General features: G+C 39.8%; 1 protein-coding gene across 2 annotated transcripts in view; it reads right to left on the bottom strand.

Moving 5' to 3' along the window:
• Positions 1 to 16,390, bottom strand: part of LOC102216715 (LARGE xylosyl- and glucuronyltransferase 2) — a 68,247-nt gene extending 51,857 nt beyond the window's left edge. For both annotated transcript variants that reach the window (XM_023332260.1, XM_023332261.1), the window contains exon 1: positions 15,892 to 16,390. The gene's annotated coding sequence lies outside the window, so the exon portion shown is untranslated. The remainder of the gene's footprint in view (positions 1 to 15,891) is intronic.
• Positions 16,391 to 17,792: the final 1,402 nt, after the last annotated feature.

Genomic DNA, 17,792 nt, shown 5'->3' with positions numbered 1-17,792 from the left:
CAGCTGCTGCTGCGAAGCTTCAGTCTGATTAGCATCAGGTAAACCGAGGAAGAGGAGGACGGTCGCTCTTCCTCCTGCAGCTGCTGGCTTCAACAGTCTAAAAACTCCTGATTTACATCCAATTAAGACTTAAAATGTCTTTAAAATATATTTTTCATGCATAGAAAAAACTAAATACTTTGTGTTTTGCATAAGAAATTAAATTTAATCTACAAACATTTAGTTTTACATTCATGAGGAAGATGATCATAAGATTATTGTACATATCTAGCAACTATCCTTAACATTTTTCTACATTCTGTTAGTTTTTGGGTTAAATTTGTATAATAAAAAACAACAACAAATTTTGCTGGATGATAAACTGCCCCATAATTACAGCAATAAAGAATAATATTGTCATTTTGAGTCCATCTTAAAGTAATGTATCAATAACGGCGTAATAATGAAATAAAATCTAATTTTATTTGTATATCACATTTCAGCAACAAAGCAGTTCAAACTGTTTACATCATAAAAACACAAAAAACGACAAACGTTTCATTTTTCCAAGTGTCGTTAATTAAACATAAAAATGTTGGTCAGTGTTTCATTAATTAAGCAACTAATAAAATTTTATTCTGTACAGAAGATTTAACTGGAAGACATTTTAAATATCCAGCAATCAAAAACAATAAATAAAACGGAAATAAAAACCATTTACAACCAAAACCATAAATAAAATTGATTATAAAGTCTCTAACTAAAACTGACCATCATCAAAAAATATTAATCATCAGAAGAGAAACTGTGGAGCTCATTTTAATTTATCAAGCGATTAATTGATTAGTGGTTTGTTGCAACAGGCTTTCAAACAGCATTTATAATAAATTACATTAGAGTTCAGTTTAAACTCTGGAAGTTTCTTTTGTAACCAAAACTGTAATCACTTCCTGTATGTGGCTAACTGCCAATCATTTACACAGAAAATGAAATAATGTTTCCAACCTGAGAGAAAACCTTTGGTGATAAAGAATCATTGGACAGTTTCTGATTCACGACACGCAGCAGATCACTGTGCCGTTAAGGCGCCGACAAACAGCTTCCAACAGCAGCACTTGACTCACGCTTGTTAACATTTAATCCTCACTGAGGCTAAAATAAAACTCACAGAAAACAAACAACCAGCGGAAAGGAGCCGGGTCTCAGTCAGAGCTGAGGGGAAATGACTCCCGTTCAGCCGAACAGGAAAACACAAACCTGAGGTCAGTTTTCCTCCCTGAACACAACGCAGCGTCCAGCCTCAGGGTTTTTACCTTCTGGTGACTCAGACATGCAGTGAAAAGACGAAATGCTTAGCGGTGAAAACCGTAGCAACATATCTGAACCAAAACCAGCAGAACAGCATGAACACCTCAGACTCCAGGTTTCATCCAATCTGCTGTTAGAAAGTCAACAGGGAGAAACTTTACAAGACAAAACTGTTTGTGATTCACTATTGGACTGCATAAAAACCTCATTCTATGTAATTCCTGTAAATAAATGAGAAATTCCTCAGAGTTTTGCTCTGATGTGTGATTTCTGCTTCTGCAGAGTTTTAAAGGAAGCTAATTCAGGATTAGCAATCTGGAGGCAAAAGTATCTGGTCTAAAATCAACTTTTTTATTACTTAGTAATATATTGCAGGAACAGGACTGGAGCCTTGTGGGACTCCAGTAGCACCAGTAACTGCACCTGACTGGAAATTCCTACAAGAAAAGACAAAGGATAAGGAAAAGAACAACTTCACTGCCTTTTATAAAACATAAAAGAATAAAAATGACTAAAAGGCTTAATTACTGTTAATGTATAAGTAAAGAGTGCAGTGTTGTTGCTTTGTTCACATTGTTCACAGAGATCATTTTTAATTTTGGAAACATTTTGTGAAAACACACCAAGGTTGATTTCCCTCCTGATAATCCAGTAAACTCGGTTCGGTTAGGAACCAGAACAGAAACTTTTATTCCATCTCCAGCTGCCGTGGTTCTCTCTCTCTGCTCTGAGTCAAACCAACCTGTTCCCCTCCTGGCCTGCGGGGGCGCTGCACCAAGAACCACTGAAGGAAATGACACTAAAGCCTCTGAAGAAGAAAGACACCAATAAATACCGAATGGAGGACAGAATGGAGTGGTGTCAGACTTTAGCAGTTGGAGGGTTTCTCTTGTTTCTCATTTCTCCTGCTAGCTAACACGTTTGTTTTGGTTGCGTTTACCCAGAATTCCCTGTGCTGCAGTCTGCTTCCTGCTTTTGGAGGGATCTCTGTTCACATATGCATTCAAACCGCACCAGAGTCCACTTCAACCCGAGCAGAGAGCGAGGTTTTAAGGCGGACCGGAGTTTGTTTTTTAGTCCGATTTTAGTCCCAAATGAACTGGACTTTCTAGGCAAACAGAACCATAAATGCACAGAAGTGGAGTTCTGATGATCTGGTCACCTTTTCAGGTTATCAAAATACTCAAATTTCAGGATTATTAAACCAACTTTGGTAGATATTTGATCACTTTTCAGATGTAAAATGTCTTGGCAGATAAACCTGGACACAAGCATCACAAACATCTTGGATGCTGGAACAGAAGCGGTGGATGAAGGTGGAAAGTGCGAGCCACTCGTCTTACATCACGGTCCACATCGATTTTATTTTTAAATATCCTGTTACACAACACAGCAGAGGCACAGGACCATTAAAAAGTGAGCCCAACATGGAGTAGATACTCAGCTGCAGAGAACAGAGCGTTCAGGACGTGACAGCTACACCTTCTGGCAACCGTTTCCATTAAAGAGCAAAGTCAGGCTGGATGAGTGAGTGCAGCGCGCCGAGCTAAATCTGAGGCCCGCCCGCCTAATGTCTCTTTCTGCTTGGTCAAACACGTTATTTATTTCTCATTGTGTGTGTCCACGGGCCGTAAATATGTTTGTAATTACCCACACTGCCATCAGGTGGGGTTAATGGAGAAGCCATTAGCACAGATAGAAAGTGGATGGATGAAGGCGCAGAGGGGAAACTGCATTAGAGAGGCTGTGGAAGGAGAGACGGGCATAATCAGCAAATATAAGTCATTAATTCTGCTATTTATACATCCAGCTGCCGGCCCGCTTCCTGCTGGACCGGGCCAGCACTTCAAACCGGATCGCACTCAACTACACCAGCAAAATGGTCATTAAAAGTCTGGAAGAGGCAATAATGACTTTCTATCAATACTAACATATTGTGACACTTTTTAACTTGTACTACATTTGTTCACTGGAGGAGAAAGTGTCATTATTGTTATTATTAATTATTATTATTATTTACAGGTCAGGTAGGTTTGTTGATGATGTCAACACAGAAACGCTGGTTCCCAAACTTTTTGCCCTGGTGGCTAAAACCGGAAAATTTATGTAATCCATATTATTTTAGTGAATATGAATTATAGCCTGTAATACAACGTATTGGCAATAGGTGGCAGTAAATGGCTTCAAAATAGCCTAAAGCTACAGTGATATGCTCCAGATAGAACAACCAGAAGAAGAAAAAGAAAGAAATGTTTTGTGGTCACTCTTTTTCTTTTGAATATTTTTCAAGAATTCGTTTTTATCTATGGTTGATTTTTGACCCCTGTGAACCCGGACCAGGAAAAAATTAGTGTTTGGGACTCAAATTTTTTTTTTTCTTGCTGTGAATCTCTGGTTGTTGTATTTTTTCTGTTGAGAGACAAGGCATGAAGAACGGCGAGTCAGGATCCAAAAGCACGGATTCACATTGTGTCACATGTTATCACTACCCGGGTGGCTATAATATAACATTCAGATCTGAAGACTGAACTGAGCTGAAAACAAATCAAAGGGGGAAAAACTCTTGAACTTGACTTAGGACTTCTATAAGAAAACATTGACTGTTTTGTTCTGTTATTGCCAGAATGTGTAATAAATATGTTTAGTCCTCCTGCTCCTCCTGAGTTGAACCTGGTTCTGATACCTTGATTATAAAGATTCATAGTCAATGTTCCCCTTGTTGACGTACCAGGTTAGTAGATTTTACATTTAAATTACTTTTGGGCCACAAAATTCATTAAATTAAAAATTAAAAATGTATTTTTTAACTTTTGTTTTATCTGCTCAACAGTAACAAAGAAGGTTTTGAACTTATTAAAAAATATATGATTTTCTAATTTTTTAATTAATTAATTGTAAATTTGTAAAATTTTAACTTTGTATGAATTGTGAAAAATGTTCTTACTTGAATAAATACCATAAAACTCCGTATCTCATTTAACCTCCATAACATAATTTATAATAAAAAATGTCCATTTTTAAAGTTACAAAAAAAATTAAAAAGCTGATTTCACTTACAAATTAGTTTAAAAATGTCAAATTTGATGTTTGAATTTGAAGGTGACTTGATGTAATAAATTAAAAACTTAAATAAGTTGGGGGAAGCTTTGAAAAATGTCTCTGAACTAATCATTTTTAGTTTAACATAATTACTAAAGACCTTTAACTGAAGTTAAAGCAACAGCTTTTATTTATGCATTTTGAACTTGACAGTTAAAGTTGATTCAACTTAACCGAGTCAAAGCAACAAGAAAACTAGAGTCAGGTTGAGTCAAATATGTTTTACAGGAAAATCAGAGTAAAACTGGTAGATATGTGGATCTGTGAATATGTGGGGATTTTATGATCAGTTCAGCTTGGTGCGTCGTTTGGTTTAATTCAAACAAACTTTACATGAATGATGTTCGCTACATTTTAAAAAGGTCATTAAATAATCCGGATTGGTCAGTAAATCCAGATCGGTGCGTTTTTATTTGGTTGAAACGGACTCCAAATACCAAAACAGTTGAGTTGAAACGGGTGCAGACACATTAAGAAACAGTCATCAGCAAAACATAGAAACCTGCACCAGGACAGGAATATGGCAAACTAAAAACTCAGGCACCAGGATAAACTGACACCATTTCCATACTGACGATTCTAAGCACTATTTTTAATATGTTTTAAATAGGAAACAGATATTAACTGATAAACATGCTGAGTTTTTTCTCTCCCATGTTAACCTCCCCCAGAATAACTTAAACGTTTTACAAAAAAATGATGCGATTCATAAAAGTTTAGAGGCAGAACAAAACGTATTAAAACTCCATCAGCTGCATTAGCCAGAGATTACATTAGGCCCATTAAACAGAAGCATGCTGCATAACTGTATCGGATATACTTTTGGATTATTGATCGCCTTTTTTTTTAATGGCTCGTTTTCAGCTTCGCACACAATAGAGGAGGAAGAAGTCATTACAGGAGTTTACAGGCTGCAGACGGAGAAGACAAAGAAGGAGCTGATCTGGATGCTAAAATCCAGGAAATATCCTGGACCATCCCGGTCCAGAAAGCAGTCGGGGTTTATGAGGTCGTCTTAAAACAAACGTCAGGTCTTAAAACTTATTTCTAAGGATTCCTGGTGGATCTAAAGCAGAGAAACGCTGAAGACACCTGCAAAGGTCAGACAGACTGTAGAGCCTTAAAAAGCTTTTAAAGACTCTAAATGTGATTCCAGACATTATCTCCCCTGATCAATGAAGTGATGCTGCAGTCAAATGGCAGTTATATAATCTCTCCTCTGGTTGTAAAAGCAGACTCTCCTACTCAATCTGGGAACACTAACAGCATGCCGATGATGCGTGGCAGGATATAGCACACACACACACACACCCCCCACACACACACACACCCACACACACCACACACACACACGCACACACCCCACACACACACACACCACACACACACACACACACACACAGAAAAAGAAACAGCTTGTTCTGCCACTGAAATGGATCCACAGCTATGAGGCTTTCAGCTTCATGACAAATATCATATCTTAGCATAAAGACAACATCTCCTGGTCTTTACGCGTGAAACAAATGTCTGCAGCCAACACAGCAGTTCCTGAGGTATTTTGGCCACTGCGGGCCTCTGTACCCATTAGTGCTATTCCACTGATTTCCTTTCCGATCCAATACTCAGTAACACTCACGCTGGTGTCAGTGGTACTGATCCAATACCGATACAAAAACACCTAATGTGTCTAATAAATCTAAAACAATAAACGTTATTTAATTGTTGGCTTCATCATTCTGGTTTATTTATTTTAACTCAGATGAAATAGCAGGCAGCCATACAAAATATGTAAAATTGTAAATTATTAACCCTACTGAAATAAATCCTTGTTTACTTATTAAGAGCTCCTATAAAATAAAAGAATAAGAAATACAGAACATGTTAATGAAAATGCAGCAAAACGCATCCAGTTCAACATTTTTCACTTCTGTAATCTTTTACCATCCAGTTAGGAAACAAAATCTCTTTTCTTTCCGATTTTGGCCGAAACCAATTTTATTGTCTGAACTGTTGCTAAATATAGCATGAAAGTCGCTGAGTTGGTAACAGTGGGGTGAATATTGTTAACTGAGAACGTGCAGACGTGACCTGGTGGGTCAAACCTCTGTCTCTGCAGAGCAGGAGAAAATTTATAGACCTTTGCTGAAAACATCACCTTCACATATAAACATCAGCCGATTACCGATCCCCCAAAATTAAGGAAATCTGGCACCAATAAAATAGCCGGCAGATAAATCGGTGCCCCCTTAATATGGACAGATCCCAGTTTAACGGTACCGTCTCCCAGCTGCCACTACTTGGTTAACAGGACCAGAAACGGATCAGCAGCAGGATGGAAACCTGCTGTCAGATGAAGACATAACATAACCATATCTAAGGTTTCCAGGATTTTTGAGAAACTGCTGCAGTATTAAATGAACCTTCCAGATTCTTTCTCCTCTTCTTCATGATTAATTAACGTTGCAGCCACGCGTTGCCACGGTAACAGGTCACACTGACCATGATGACATGTCTCAGAGTGAGTCATCCGGTCATCAGGAGCGTCATCACCTGGTCTTTACCTAAGTCTGGGTGTAGAAATGCGCCGCCCAGCCGGCTCCCCGCCTGCTGCGGCGGTCCCAGCAGGAAGCGCCTCGCTGCAGGGATTACGTCCTGCTGCTGCTGTTAGTATTCCCGCTAATCCCAAACGTGCTAAACGGTGCCGAAGCAGATTATACCGCATCCGGCTGGAGGTGGCAGGCGGGGGGAGGGGTGCTGTTAGCTTTTTGGATCACACACCTGCATACAGCGTCAGTTATCAGAGGAGAACGAGACCAAACTAAAACCTGGAAAAGCAGAAAAAGGTCCAGATTGGTTCAGTTTCACGACTTCAGACTTAAAGAAACAAACGACGACTTTTACTCAACAGCTGAAGCAGAAACAAACCACGGCGTTGGAGAAACGCTGCTCTGTAAAACCTGCTAAAGCTAACAGCAGCTCACAGAACCCACGTGCAAACATTTACTGTTCCCTTTTTTCATTGTTCACATCGGCAGGGTCGGCCATCTTGTTTTACAAGTTCAAATTTAGTTGAACTTTGAATTCAGGTCAACTCCCAAAAGGGACGATAGAGAAAAAAGCGAGTTTTTAACAATATATTCAATCATTTGTAATTTGATTTTAAGAAAAATAGTCAGAGGTCATAAACGAACAACTGGCTGTGATTAACAGAGACATTAATAAAGAAATTAATAATCGTTTAGATCGTTGATCTTCCATCTGCCTAAACTGATGACATAAAACTCAGAAGTGAAATATTTACCTGCTGGAAACCAGACAAGGTCTAGTTTCTCATTAGTCTTTATCCACAGAAAAGCAGTAAAATATGAGTTAGCTTCAGGCACTAATGCAGCTTTCATGAGGTTTATGATGAATAAGCCAAAGCATGGCGGTTTAACACGTTCATGTTTTACTGATTTCTTTGCAATAATCACCAAATAATGAATATTGATCTCTGCCATGCTTCACTTTCTGTGCATCTTTTCCATTCAGTTCATCAAAATACTTTTAAATATTAAAGCAAAGGGAAGGAAAACCTTGTTGCTTTGATCTGATCGCTCCATGATGGATATAAGAGGATTTGAATCATAGCAGGAAACTGGCTGGTGTCTAAAAGTGGGCGGAGCTCAGCTTGATTGGTCGTCAGGTGACCTTTACTAGCCAATCAGCTGACAGCAATAGAAGCAACCAGATAATAGGAAGATAGCCAACAAGTCAGCAGATAACAGGAAGGCTCCATGAGGACCATTTGTCCTCACTTTCTTCTCCTACTACTCTCCAATTTGCATTTTTTGCTGTTACTTCTGGTTTGGCGTTCTGATTGGCGGAGGTTCCTACCTGGAGGAGCGCATCGGCTGACATAATGCTGCCATGACCTAGTGGTTCTCTCTCTCCTGTTATTAACTTTTCATTAACATAGAAAGTGACTCCTGGGTCAGTTTTCTGTCTCTTTCTCTTTCTGCTCTGTCTTCTCAAACCCACAGTCGGTTCTGCTGGAGGTTTCTTCCTGTTCAAGGAGAGTTTTTCCTCTCCACTGTCGCACCATGTACACTCGGTATGAAGGATTGCTGTCAAGTCAACAGCTCCATTTCCACTGAATAATTTCACAATTTGGCATTTTGAAAATCCATCCATCCATCCATCCATCCATCCATCCATCCATCCATCCAGATCCCGTTGGGGTCAGGGGTTGCTGGTGCCTCTCCAGCTGTCGGGCGAGTGTCGGGGTAAACCCTGGACAGGTCGCCAGTCCATCGCAGGAATTTCGAAAATTAATTTGCTTATGGGAAACATGTCAATTTCTTAAAAAAAAAAACAAACAAAAAAAAACTTGGATTTCACTACTTGCAGAAACTTGCACACACGTGTTTTGCACACATTTGTAGCTGATGACACAACTTTCTACTGATGCTACAGGCTCGTCCAGGAGGCCGGAGCAACGTTTCCATCCAAGCTCCATGCAAATTCTGAGCAAACTTTTAAGATCTTACAAAAAAGAAAAAAACTGAATCAGGAATGTTTCCATCTACTGGTTTGGAGTGAATCAATGGGCTTCGCAAAGCGTAATTTCCTCAGATCTTGACACTGTGCATGTCTATAATAAACAGGAAGAACATGTTGCTAACTTGCATGGACAAAACGTCTGGTGGTTCGGACTCTGACATTTTTCAGAATTGTTCATGGCTCTGGTAAGGAACAGACCCGCCAGTGGATGGCAGTGTTTGCTACATCAGAACTTATTCAGCAAACATGTTTCCATCCCTCCTTTAGCAATTTAACTCTTTTTTTGGAAAAGCCAAACTTGGTCAATCTCAGGCAAGCGTAGAAACTTTTCTTGCAAAATTCAGGAAGTTACTTCAAATTTCCATCAACCTTTTCAAATGCGATACGTTAAAATGAGCATAAAAAACATTGGTGGAAAACGGCTAATATTTGCATTTCCATTACAAATGTTAGCAAATTTTGTCAATATTCCGATTATGTCAAAAAACAACTGCAGCGTTTCTATTAAATATGAAATGTCATTAAAATGACACATGAATAACCTTGTTTATGTGATAAGTCATTAAAAATCATGCTGCACCACGATCCTCCAACTACTTCCTGTCTTCTTCTTCATAGTTTTTGAAAGTGGAAACATCCAGTGTGACTCAAAAAAATGTTTTCATTGCAGTTTTGGTTTTGCAAAATAAACCAATTTCAATATGGCAAAAAAAGAAAACTCATCCAATCGGTAAACTTTTGTATTGAAAAACAAGGTTTTTTTCCCGAAATTGATGTTTTCATGAAACAAATTTATTTTTGACAATATGTAGCAGTTATATGGTCAGTGGAAAAGCAGCTGATGACTCGATGCAACTGATGAGTTTTCTTAGATGGAAACTTTGTAATCCTTCTGGCGCGGCATGCCAGACTCCAGTTGGGCTTAAAGCTCTAAAATATATCAGAACAGAAAAAAAGGCAGAAATTACACAACTACAAGATTTTTAATCCCAGATTTATCTGTTTTTTATAAAACACAACTTTCATGCAGTCAAGGGATCCAGAATAAGATCTTAAATCTTAACTTTAAGCCTCTAAATGTGGATTAAGAAGCTCCATCCTTCCTTTAAAAATGTGACATCAGACTTTTCCTGCCTGGGCTTTAATTCTCCTTTTACACCAACAGATCCTCAACACACATCTTCTAAAAGCTCTTTAAGCTGAAGAGGTCTCCACGCAGCAAATAAAATCACCTTAATATGCAAACTCACGCCTGGATGTCAGGGAGAGCCTCGGAAAGCCCGGTGTCGGCCCGGTCCGCGCTCCCCGACACGCATGGCCGCCTCCCTCCGCTCACCTCGCCAACCGCGGCATCGACATCAAGTGCTGGAGGTGAAGTGTGAAATGGTTCTGCTGCAGCTGGCGGCCAAACTCTGGGGACTCGTCAGGAATTTCAGACTCACACTTGGAAGGATTTGAGCAAATGCAAAAAGGAACTTTTTCCATTTCCTGACTGATTTATTTATTTTTTTTACACGTCCTGGACGGGTTAAATAAGGCAAAGTGCTCCGGCACACATCCCAACAACTGATAAATATTTAAACTGCACTGTGGCGGGCGCAGAGGTGGAAACTCCAGCAGTGGTGTTACAAGGAGTGAAAGGAGAAAAGGGACAAACAGCTGATTTAATTATTGCAGGTTTGTCCTGGAAACAGCAACAAATGGCAAACTGAGCAAACAGGCGTTAAAGGACAAGCAGCGGTTAAATCAGGACTGCAGAGGCCGACAGAGGCTGAGTTTCCATTGGCCATAAAACTGCACAGATTGGATTTAAGAAAATTAATTTGCACAATAGAAACATGTCAACTTTGTGATAAAAAAAATTAATTTTTTTTGCTTGAATGAAGTGTTTTTTCTGCTGTATTGAAATTAGCAAAACTGCAATGGAAACACAGGAGTTATGTGATCAACAAAATGTTACTACTGGCAGAAATGATGAAGAAGACAACAGGAAGTGGTAGGAAGATGATGACGCTGCATGTTTTAATGACTTATCGCATGAACAACCTTACGCATGTGATTTTTCACCACAATTCCCAAATTGTGTTTTTACAACATTAGCAGATTGTGCACAATTGTAATCAATACACAGCTGTACAGATGTTCACACTGTTTATCACATCAGTTTGCAGGTTCTGATACAATCCAGTTCTTTGAGAAAGCATAAAAAAAACACTTCGCTGAAATCCTTCTCAGCGTTACCGCAGCAACGTCTACTGTCTTCTTTAGCTCTTAAGATACGGCCAATCAGCACAAAGGAGAACGAATGGCGCTCCTGGATTGGCTAATAGCACGCTAGGTAGAATTGTGTCTTGGTATTTCAGCTTCCTAAGCTGCAGTTTTTTAAAACATACTTTAGATATACAACAAAAATCCACATATAGGCAAATTCTCCACAAATAATTTGGAGCTACGTTCCACAGAAAAATCTGTGACTATGCAGTTTTTAAATTAGATTACGTAATTAAATTACACTTAAAAACATTGTTAAAGATAAAGTCATGTTTTTAATACTGGGATTAGGACACAAAACTAAAGAAAGAAAATGAACTTTGGGGGTTATTATATTAACAAAAGAATATCATGTACTTTTAACAATAATTTCATGTTTCAAATGAAAACGTGATAAAATCATGTTGGATAAACAAGAAATTCAACAACTTAACGTTAATGAAATTTAATCATGTTGAGATAACATGATTCATTATAGTCAGACTGATCTGATGCTGAAGACGACGAGCGAGATCACGCGAGATCACGCAAGATCATGGGAAATCACATGAGATCATGGGAACTCACGCGAGATCATGGGAACTCACGCGAGATCATGGGAAATCACGCGAGATCATGGGAACTCACGCGAGATCATGGGAACTCACGCGAGATCATGGGAAATCACACAAGATCATGGGAACTCACGCGAGATCATGGGAACTCACGCGAGATCATGGGAACCCACGCAAGATCATGGGAAATCACATGAGATCATAGGAAATCACGCGAGATCATGGGAAATCACACGAGATCATAGGAAATCACGCGAGATCATGGGAAATCACGCGAAATCATGGGAAATCACACGAGATCACACAAGACAATCGCTTTTCGTGCCCAGAAAAACTCCAGTGGCAGTTATAAGAAGACTAAACTTTTCTGGCAGCATATATACAAACAATGTTACTATGTTTGATCACGTTTTTATGTAATTGATGTACTCATTCAGTGGCTAACATGTGCTAACATCATATGAAGTGATGGCTAGCTGGCAATTAATCAGCGTTTCTTTACCATTTGCACCATTTTCTGCTTGTTCCATGCTTGTGTCAGAAAAATGAGTTAAGGTTATCATTGCATTTACAAAAACATGTTGTTTTAACAAAAATAATTTTATGTTTTAAAGGCAAACTTGATCAAATCATGTCAGATAAACATAAAATTCAACAACCTAGCATTAATAAAATGTATTCAAGTTGAGAAACCTGATTGAATTTAGTCAGACTGATCTCCCGCCGAAGTGGGTCTAGTGAGATCAGGAGATCACGCAAGATGCTAGCGAGATTACGGAAGATTACAAGACAACTGTTTTGCGCCTGGGAAAACTTCAAGGGCTGTTTTTCAAGAGAAGCGGGAATATTCCTGGCGTGCATCTAGTAAATTTGAAAAACAATTAACACAGACAGGTCCTTGGTGGACCTTAGTTGTTGGAAGTATTTTACCATGAGTCAGAGAAACAATTTTAACGTTAATTTTTTATTTAATGAGATATGAAATCTCTCCCCCCAATATCCCACCATAACTCCCATAGGACGTTAACCAAGGTGCACAAATGGCCGTAGCCGAGACTGAGTTGGGAATCTTCGTCATTCGACCAGAGGATGCAGAGCCCGGCGATGTGGATGTTGGGATTGTCCTGGAGGGGGTGGAAGTGATGAACAACTTGGGCGATGTATCTTTTGCGGTGGTGATGTTGCTGGGGCTTATCTATGCACTAAACTTGAGCTACCCTCAGGAGCTCAAGTTAACTTTTGAAGTTCTGCAGAAAATTGTTCTGGAATTGGATGGAAACAAACTATCCAACAAAGCACAAGTTCTCAAAACACAACTTGCTACATGGTTTTCCAAACTTTAGGAATGCTTCATAAGACCAATCAGTCTTTAAAGACAGCAGTCGAAAACAAGATTTGAATTGTTACAGTTCTCAATGTTGAAGAGCAAATTTATTGACACTTTTTATTTTGTTAGGATTTTGATTTCTATGCTCCACAGTGATCAACACAGCCCAGTTTTGGCTGGAAAAACAAAACTTTAACCTTTTGTTGTTTTTAGTTACACATTATACTACAGATGTTTGTGCAAATCTAGGAATGTTTTTTTTGTGCTGTGTTATTCGTTTTTCTCTGCAGGGCACTACTGGCACTTAAGAACTGTGGTAGGCTGAACTATTTTGAAGTTTCTTGTTACTAATTAAACAATGACTTTAAGGTTAACTGACCGTTAAGGTTTTGTTTAAACTATTAATTTAAACTAGCTTAAATGCATGTTGAAAGAGTTTATACCTTTTGTAGTAAAGTGCCTGCACTGCACATGTAAATGAAAATGGATAACAATTTTGAAAATACAATTCTGTTGTACCTTTTCTAATTGTTTCTACCCTTTTACCCAGTGATGTCTTAAAACACTTAATTTAATAGCACTTAAAAAAATGTCTGAATTAACGTAAATCAATCATGGAAAGGATTTCCACACGATTAAATAGCTTTCTTTCAGCATGAAGCATGACTGAGCTCACTTAATTTTCATGAGTTGGATCAACTTAATGAAGTAGTGTGAAGGAACCACTGTAAAATAAGTTGGTTTCAACTAAATTTGCATTCATCTTAATTAAGTAAAGTCAATTATTTGGTCCAAAACATTGCAAATTAGTTGGGCTGGCTCAATTGTACTACATTGGGTCCAACTATAGTAAATGAGTTGAATCAACCTTAAAGTTAAGTTGAGCTAACAGATTTGCTTTAAACTGAAGTAACAGAATTACATGGTGCTGAAATAAAGCAAAGTAATCAGGTGGAAATCCGTTCCATGATTTTTTTATGTTCATCAAAAACAACCCAAAATGATTCGCTACAGTTAAAAGGCAACACTGAAACAAACAACAAAACTGCTAGCAAGAGCGCTATCAGAGGTCACACTAAGGTTACGCTCACACTGCAGCTCCATGCTCAATTCTGATTTTCTTTTCAATTTAAATAACATTATTTGCATGGTTGTTCATACTACTCTTCTATGTGAACAGTTTATGACCCCAACTCACATGCGCAGAAGAAGAACGCTGACGTCACACAGCTGTTTATGGAAGTAAAAATGGCCGCCGCCATCTGGTTTTGGCTCAGACGGCTTCAGCCACTGTTTACGTCTGAATCTACTGCTGCTGGCTTCTTCTGATGCAGAATTATGATGCATGTCTCATGTCAATAATGTAAAAGTCAAGATGGCCATTCTCTGAAAACTACTGGACACATATCTGATTTTATGCAACATATGGAAGTGGCGTATGGACAAAAAATAAAATCCAATTTGAGCCAGAGGTATTGTGAAAAGACTGTAACAAGAATGAAGGTAAGAAAAACTCAAACACAACTAATAGCTAGCTTCTTCTGGTGCAGAGTATGTCTCACATTAATGACGTGAAAGCTGAATAAAATGTAACTTGACCTTTCTGATTTACTGAAGTGATACAAATTGGTAAAAGGATCAGAATTGGGTCGCTCAGAAATCCATGAAAATGTCGGACATGAGTCGCATTTGAACGTAGCCTAAGTCTGACAACTGGATGATGCTTCGTTCAGAGTCCATCAACCTGAAGTTGCCTCAATCGTTGTTGAGCCGCTTCCTTCAGCTCTGCTTGGTTCTGACTTTGGAAGATTTGGTCCAAAGCATGGCGGTGTAACGGAGCGTAAGGCGGAGAGCCCGTCTCCACCCAGGAAAAACAGCATGACTGAGGGAATGGAGACCATTACTGATGCATGAGTGGAAGAGACTTGGACACAAGATTTCAAAGCAAACTGACAGCTTGAGAACTAGAAATCAGAGGTGGATTATTTCTGAAGTTTGTCCAAGATAATTTATCATGTTTTGAAGATGAAGACCAGTCATCCTGAGGAGGTCAAACTAAAACCCAGCATGACTCAGAATGCCCCAATCTGTGTGCGGTTCTGCATTTTCAGTCATTTCCGGAAACATTTAAATGTCTTACTGCTTTAAAAATATATACAAAATACATTCTTAGATTAAATATGAGAAAAAAATATGATCCTTTATATAGAGCAAGTCAGGGTGAGCACAGATTGTACAAATGGATTTGACATCGGGATTAAAAAAAATAAAATCAGTGGTACTGGATTATCATATACACTGCAAAAGATTAATTCATAGTAGTTTTTTTTTGCAATATTCAAGATGATCTTTTGCTCCATACAGCCGATTTCAATTGGAAAACTTAATATATGTATTTTAATATAAGATGGAAAACAAAGTAGGAATCTGTACAAGATTATTCCCAGGATTTATCTTCAATCCAAACAGAACTGGGTCATCAGTCACCAATTTAAGACCGAAGAAAGAAAACTAAATAAAGACGCGTGAATGTGCGGGATCGTGGGGAGTACTGAGCAGGGTTCATTGGATAAGAATGCAGCTCAATTAGATCTCAACAAACACACAGATCACATGGACCTTACACACACACACACACACACACACACACACACACACACACACACACACACACACACACACACACACACACACACACACACCATCACCAGCAGAGTTACCAGCTCACATCACCTGAATGATAAGAGGCTAAAACTGCTTTCTGTTCGCTCAGATGGGAGGCCGAACAGAAAAAAAGAAAATCAACCTCACCTGAAAATCTCAAGGTTGTTCCTTCGACTTGTGTCCTCAGCGCAGAATATCCATATGCTAATCCAAGGAGGTCGGTAAAACGTTCAAAAATCCATGTGGAATCACAGGAAAAACCTCGGGAAATAAAAAGAAGATAAAGATAGCACTGTTTCCGATCCAGTAGGTCGGTCTCCGCTCCAGCAGGTTCCCAAAAGCCGCCTTCATGCGGTCATGCTAGCACATCCAGGGAGGCAGCGCGCGAGCAAAGCCGGCCGAAGGAGCACAAACCCCCGCGAAGTCCTGCGGAGCTCCGGGGGGAAAGAGGCCGACTCCGTCCCGGAGTTCAGCCCCGGACGGTCGACTCCTACCCGGTGTGGCAGAGCCAGCAGCTGTCAGATCCGGTTTCCGCTGGTTCTTGAGGACAGTTAGTGCCAGCTCGCCCCGATCTGGCCGCGGTCTGCCCCGGTCTGAGGCTCCGTTAAGATTGGGTCAGTATCACCATTCTCCGACCCGCCCGCTGTGCTCCTTCTGGAGAAATGAGGCAGACTGCAGAAGCACCGCCTGTCTGTCCCTAAAGCCCCGCCCCCGCAGAAACCAACCAATGGCAGCGGCTCTGTTGTCTCCTCGCCCCGCCCCTTCTCCCTCTCTTCCGCCCAGCTCTGATGCAGGGAGTTTGGCAGCGCGGAGCTTCCCAACAGGAGCCAATAGCGCACATTCACCCTCTAACACGAGCAGACACGCTCTCCGCCAAGCTTATTCAGCCACAGAGACACTTCTGTCCACACCTGACTGAACCACATTAAAGGCATTTCACAGTGTTTTAAAACTGAGTCACCTCCCGAAGCTCAGCTCAGTTTAAAACACTTTCATATAAAAAACCCAAACCACCAGTTTTTTTTTGTGGGCTCTAGTGTCCCTTATTTTTTGAAAGTGGGCTGACAGAAAAGGGGGGAAGACATGCTGCAAATGTCGCAGGGTCCGAACCCACGACGGCCACGTTGAGGACTCAAGGCCTCCAAACATGGGTCGCGCTAACCCCTACGCCACCACGTCACGCCCCAAACCACCGATTTTAGTCTGAAAATACAAAGTTAAATGTATAAGTACGTGGCTCAATGCCCAGAGCGGCAAAATCATGGGGGACAACCTCTAACAAGTTTTAGTGTGTTTTCACACCTAATAACTGCAAAAATGGTTTGCCATTGAATGACTTTTGACACTTCTGATGCTCCTAAACTCTTAAAGGTGTTTTCAGACCATATAGTCCAGTAGACTCGGTCTGTTTAGGGACCAAAATTGCAACATTTGTGACATTTTCAGTTGGTATGGTTCACTTTCACACTGCACTGAACATGGGCGTAGGTTTGGGTATGGACGGTCGTGACATGTCACGACCAATATTCAAGGGATATAAAATAGTCCCGACCAATTTTTGCCATATTAATAAAAACAATGTATTTTTTAACAAAAACAAAATAAATAAACGAAAATCTACACTGATTAGTTTACTATTTCAATATACTACGCAGTGGGTTGGGGGGGGGGGTCAGTAAGTTGTAAGGTCCCACCAAAACTTAGACCAAACCTACGCCCTTGGCACTGAATGATCCACACATTTGAACAACTTGTTCTCCTCCTGACCTGTGGGGGCACTGCACCAAAAACTATAGAAAGAAACAACATGAAAACCTCCAAAGAAGACAAGTTCAACTTCCTTCTTCACAAAACGGAAACAAAAATGGAGTAGCATGAGACTTTAGCACTGCTTTTGGAGCGGTCTGCAGTCTGCTTGGCGTTCACATGTGCATTCAAACATATGAATTCAACTGAAGTGAGTTTGGTTGAATTCACTTCAACTGAAACGAGGCTTGCAGGCGGACCAGAGTTCACTTTTTTGAATTAATTCACACCTCCACAACTTA

The sequence above is a fragment of the Xiphophorus maculatus genome, chromosome 4, assembly GCF_002775205.1.
Source record: "Xiphophorus maculatus strain JP 163 A chromosome 4, X_maculatus-5.0-male, whole genome shotgun sequence".
NCBI lineage: Eukaryota > Metazoa > Chordata > Actinopteri > Cyprinodontiformes > Poeciliidae > Xiphophorus > Xiphophorus maculatus.
The sequence above is the reverse complement of the archived record's forward strand: the minus strand, read 5'-3'. Positions and strand labels throughout refer to the sequence as shown.